At 27.6% G+C, this 6,298-nt stretch overlaps 1 protein-coding gene across 1 annotated transcript in view; it reads right to left on the bottom strand.

Moving 5' to 3' along the window:
- Positions 1–6,298, bottom strand: part of LOC108688661 — a 343,834-nt gene that overhangs the window by 336,791 nt on the left and 745 nt on the right. The window lies entirely within an intron of this gene.

Genomic DNA, 6,298 nt, shown 5'->3' with positions numbered 1-6,298 from the left:
TATATTTATATAGTTTCTATATAGTATAGTTCAAATAAGAATATAATAGAAATGTTACATTTGTAAAAGTGCAATTTAATTCAAATATTAATAAAGAACGTCGAAAATAAGTCATCGACTATTTCCATCAATTATATAACTCTTTTCTCGAATTTTCTGTCTTACAGACTGACTTTCAACATCTGCATACATAATCATGTCGAAATATCAAATTAAAAATTTAAAAAGAGGAAGTAAATTATAAGACGCTAATAATTTATTTCCATTTTTAAATCTCTAACTTAATATTTTATTTTCTTGAATAAGATTCTTAAATAAATTAAGATTATAAAATTTAAAGATTCTTAAATAAATTCTTATTTCGCATTCCTATCTCTTACTTTTCCATCTCCCTTTCTTTCCTGTATCATTCGCGCCTTATAAGGAAACAATTAACAAGTGACTTTCAGGTTTTAATAAGCTTTGGATATGTTAAAATATGTGACGATTAAGGAAAAAATTTGTTAATGTAAAGCAATAGATATTCTACTTCCTTAAATACTTCCATAAATAATCGAATTACAAAGCTCAATATATTCTTAATATTAATGCAATAATATTTCAATTACATATGATTAAAAATCAGATTCCGTATAATTATAAAGACATCTTTCTCTAAAATATTTTCGATTTGGTTTGGTTTAATTTTTACATTAAATTAACAAATAAATTTAAATAAAAATATAAATAAAACGAGTACTGTTTACAAGTTGCAATTTTTTCTGATAACAAGATTTACTGATAACAAATTTATACTGTCAATTAATAGACAGAAAGAACTTTTTTATTGAAAAATCTAAAAATTTAGCTAAATATAGATATAAAAATAGTTTTGGATCAAAGTAATTATGTAAAACGCTTAAACGTTGATGACAATACTACAGAAAGTTTTAACACCTAATAACAAGTGTACTTCAACGAAATCATACTCTTTTGGTATAATATTATTTTTATCCAAAATAATCTAAAATAATTACTTGCAATAAAATTGGAAAAAAAACGTGTTATTTAGATACTACAGTTTAAATCAAATACTTTAATAAACCGATATTATTTCGTGTGAAGTAAAATATACTAATGGCGATGAGAAGCAGTTTGTGTAGAAAGGAGTATTCTGCGGCGCGAATCCGGCGTGCTAAGAATTGATGAATTATGCAATCCATCGAACGATAAATCTGAGACTAGCCCAGTCTGATCGGATTAAACGTATTTCGTTATTTATACTCTATGCGTAGATAGAGACAATGTTTCGGGCATACAGCAATTCCACGGGGAAACGAACAATTTCCGTCGTCACATGTAGAATAGAAATCAATACAGAAATATCAATATACGTCACGTTACACACATCAATGTGTTATATGTATATATGAATTTAATTATTTTAAATAATCTCTTAATTTTTTATCAATTTATATTTTAACGCAATAATAATTTGAAATTAGAGTCGCTTATAATGTTCATGGCGCAATACCTTTACTTTGTAATAAACTTTTTAATGAAAATCACGAATCAAACAACAATTTAATTACGTTAAATCGCTACCCTTTGAGATGAACTGTACACCAGAAATTAATATTTTATACACGATTTAAATTGTAAATTTCCATCGAGATGAATGTTGCTTGTCCCACATATTGTTACATATAACACAAATCAATACTATTATACATATAACAAATTGTGTGAATTTAACAAATATGTAAGTAAATTTAACAAATTTAACTTTGATTGTACACACTATCAATTTATAACATGAAAATAATAATATAAATGAAATAACATAACATTCACTTGTCACAGTAATAAAATTTCCAATTAAATTCTTGCGAATTAGACAATATAATGTTATTTTATTATCATTCTAATTCTGCAAGTTTCATAATACAAAAGTCGATTTTCTCAGAACTTGTCATTTAGTCTCATTTTGTACGACATGATAAATTTTATTGCGAATTATGATGGATTGTCTGTGTGCTTAAAAAGAACTTCCATCAAAATTATTATCCATTCTTAGGGCAAAGATGAATGCAAGTTTTAAACGTTCGGCTGTAAGTTTTTTTCACCGTGAATTGTTTTGCTCTCGATTGGTCTGAACGTTTATGAAACATCGGCCGATAAACGAGCGATAAATTGAAGCCCGCCCGGACGATCATCTTTCATCATTAAACACGTAGAACGCGCCAACGCGGCAAATTCCGTAGGGAATGTAAGACGATTCTCTCGCGAAAGCTTATTTCGAAGTGTCACGGACGGAGAAGGTGCAAACGAATCGACTGCAATTATACGTTTACGTGATTCCCGTTTCTCCTGATTACTTCGCGAAAATTCAGCGACCCTCAAAAAAGAAACCAACTACACTTTTGGAGCTCATAATCGCCTACCAGGAAATTAATTCCACCATCGTTAGGCGAAGCAATCAATGAAGCAGATCACGTTTCGTCATTAAGTCTCTCTGATAGGCACTTCGCAGAAAATGTTCATATAATGTTCTCGAAGACATAACTTAAAAATAGAAAGTATCGTTACTTGCAAATTTGATCAAAAAACATGTGGTGAATAATTTAATTCAAACGATTATATCGTGTTAAATTAGATAGTAAAAGTTTATAACAAAGATTATTTTTATTAGTGGAAAGAAAAAAAGAAAGAAAGAAACAGAAAACACTAATTCATTAAAATAATAAAATTAGTAATTAGGTCATAGATTTTGATTGAAGGAAATATTTATTTTGAATAAAACGTGACACAAATTTAATAAAATAATGTTAATAAAATAATTTAATTAAATAAAATATCCTGTTATTCTTTGCAAAGATTTCATCACTTATTTGTAAGCAATTTATAATTTGTAATTTCCTTGATTAAGAATGATCTTACTAAATAGTTAAGATATTAAATAAACGTATATCATATTAAGATATTTATAAAATAGTAAAACATTGAAGTAATACATTAAATTGAATTCAATATATTGAAATCAGCTTGATATTCAAAATAATATACACATTACTATATAATACAGATAAATACAAAGTATGCACATAAAATGTGATAAAAATTATAAAAATAAAAGTTTAAGCATCATAAGAAATACTCAGCGTTGAGAATTCAAAAACTGCGATCGATATTGTCCTAAAAAAAAAAACTTTTGTTTTTTTTAAAAAGCTATTTATCGAAGCTTATAACTAGCATAAATAAAAGATAACCAGTTCAGAAGCATCACGTATGAAACCAGCGAATAAACTGGACCAAGTTGAGCGTCTTTCATCATTAACGCTCTCAATAGCCACTAGATGATGCCTTGCTGCTGCGCACGAGAAATTCCACAAGGGGTATAAACGACTTCCATCCTGGTCTGAACTTACGCTACCGTTTTAGCAGAGAGAACGTAGATAACCTTCGATCGAACGCGCGACCTCAATCGAAGTTCATCCTAGTACGAGGCCGAAGTACTCGTACGGACACAAATAATGCGATCAATTACGCGGTAACTTCTCTCGTTACTTTATAAACGGATGATGACGTAATACAATCGCGAACTTCGAGTTAATACAAAAAAGTCACGAGCCGTACTTAATCTTGAAGAATTTAGATGAACTATTAAACTATTTTTGAATACTACATTTTACACACACATACACACACACACACACACGCACACACGCACACACGCACGCACGCACACACACACACAGAGTACCTACTGCACTTTCATTTTCCTTTATATTCTTTTCTTAAATTTATTTTATTCAATTTGTATTATCACTATTTTAATCACATAGGTAATCAGCATCTTTGATAAGGTCAAAATTTTAAAGAAATGGTATGTGGTTCATAATAATTATTAAAGAAAATTATGTCAAATAAAAACAAATTCCATTGTATTAATATTTCTTCTTATTATGTCCCGATATGAATTAAAGATAACTTATAACTCGTCAGATTGATGATTAAATTCATAATACGGAGAATGTAAGTTACGCATTGTTAAATTAATAACCCGTTGTAACCAAATTAATGATCCGTTCATCCGCGAATGAGAATCATATTATCCAGTAGCTGCGGTTAGTGGAACGTGGCTAGAGCATACCTATAGTTATTGGTTCCCGTTCAATTATTGGAGCCTGTTTCCTCTCTCTGTTAGTATTACACTCAAATAGAATATTATATTATATGATAAGCAGAAAATGCTCTTAAAGGAAACTACGTGTTGATGGTAAGTACAAAATAAATTTTAGACCTACTTAATCCACAAAGGATTAGCGTAACTCTTCCGATTTTCATAGTTCAGACGTTTGTTCTCTTTTTACTTGCAAAATATCTCTTGTGTTACAATATTTTAGACTTTCTAACTAAAAAACTTCTTTTTTTTCAGTCTTCAAATGATAGATTAAAAAAAATTAGTTAAAATCGATGCACTACAATTTGAGATACAAGTAAAAGAAAACGCTGGGTTACAAATACCCGGATGTGGATAGATAGAGACTTTTTTCAGATGTACTGAGAATTAAGTTTCATTTTTATTTCAATTTATGTTGATTATGTTTACATGTTAGAGATATAAGTATAAAATATATATAATTTAACAAGATATATTTAAGAGATATATAATCAAAAAAATATATATATTTTGAAATTTGAATATAAAAAAGTTAGTTCAGTTATACAAGGTGTTTCATTTGTAGTTTTAGATGCAATCTTCCAAATTATTCGTTATTTCAAAAAATGTTTCAAGTGAAACTTACTTTGTTTCGAGAAGAACATCTTTTAATAGTTAGATTTAATAGTACAGACCCTCCCTAACATAGGACATACTTCTAAGATGATCTTTATTTTTTAAATGGAATTATCTAGGTTTTTTTTACATGATTCCTTTAATTACTCTGCACATAAAAATATTAAGGTAAAGGTATTAAAAAATCAATAGTTTTTACGAGATGTTTTATTCTGACATATATTAACATGCACAAACAATATAACAGAAATACTAAACTTTCGTAAATTATATTTGTATAAGTACCTTAATACTTTTCTATATAAATAGAGTAATGAAACAATAAATAGAGTAATGAAAAATAGTGTAAAGAAAAATAATTGCTTTAAAAAATATGTAAATAAAATGGATAGTTTTTTAAATTAGCAACTATATATTTTCTTTACACCAATTAATTCATCTCATTATCCTTTGCATAAAAGTATTAAGGTATAATTAGAAATGAATTTACAAAATATTTAATTGACATGAAAATATGTACCAAAATAAAGTATAAAATATCTCGTAAATTATTGGTTTCTTAATATTTCTGTCTTAATACTTTTATATGCAAAATAAATAGAGAAATCATATTATGTAAAAAAAAAAAAACTATACAATCCATTCTACAATCCATTCTACAAAATATAAAACTATACATTCCATTAAAAAAATAAAGATCATCTTGACGTACATTCATCCAGAGAGAATCTGTGGACATCAAAAGATGTTTCCCTCTAAACAAAGTAAGTTCCACTTGAAACATTTTTTTTAGAATAACGAATAGTTTGAGAAATAATTACGTCTGAAGCAATACATGCGAGATTCAAATGAGACACTCTGTATAACATATAGTTTGAAACATTAATTTATTATTTTTTATTTTGCCTTTTTGAATTTTTGAGTCTGATTTTATTCTAAATCATAAATATTCTTATAGGTCATATTGTTATTACATCTAAAGTGCTTCACTGCCAACTTTGTGAAAATATATTTTCTACCAATATCGTGCAATATTTAATTTCGTAAAAGCACTAATGAAAACGCGTTTCTACGACGGTTAGTCAGAACGCCATTGTAATTACATTGGAATTTATTTTCCAGTCCGTTGCCATTAGTACCGGAATATTATTTCATTGTTCCACTAATAACCAGCGTTGTATGCGAATTGTATAAAAGCAGATTTTCGCGCTCGCGACCCGGTTTATATTCCCCAATATCTCATTAAAAATCAAAATTCATCGTATTTCTCGTTGACTTACATCGATGAGTAACTAATATAATTATGATATACATAATTATATTAGTTACTCATCGATGTAATTGCTGCATGTAATTTTTATACATACAAACAAATCATCAATATTTTACTATAAACTTATTCTCTTTCTTAGAAATTTCAGTTTTTAGAATCTTATACCTACTTATTAGTAATTTCATAATTATGTTGTATATTAAAGAATTATTAAGTTGTATATTAAAGAATTTACAGTTTTTGTATTA

Source organism: Atta colombica, unplaced genomic scaffold, assembly GCF_001594045.1.
Source record: "Atta colombica isolate Treedump-2 unplaced genomic scaffold, Acol1.0 scaffold238, whole genome shotgun sequence".
NCBI classification, from domain to species: domain Eukaryota; kingdom Metazoa; phylum Arthropoda; class Insecta; order Hymenoptera; family Formicidae; genus Atta; species Atta colombica.
This window is presented reverse-complemented; position numbering and strand designations above follow the sequence as displayed.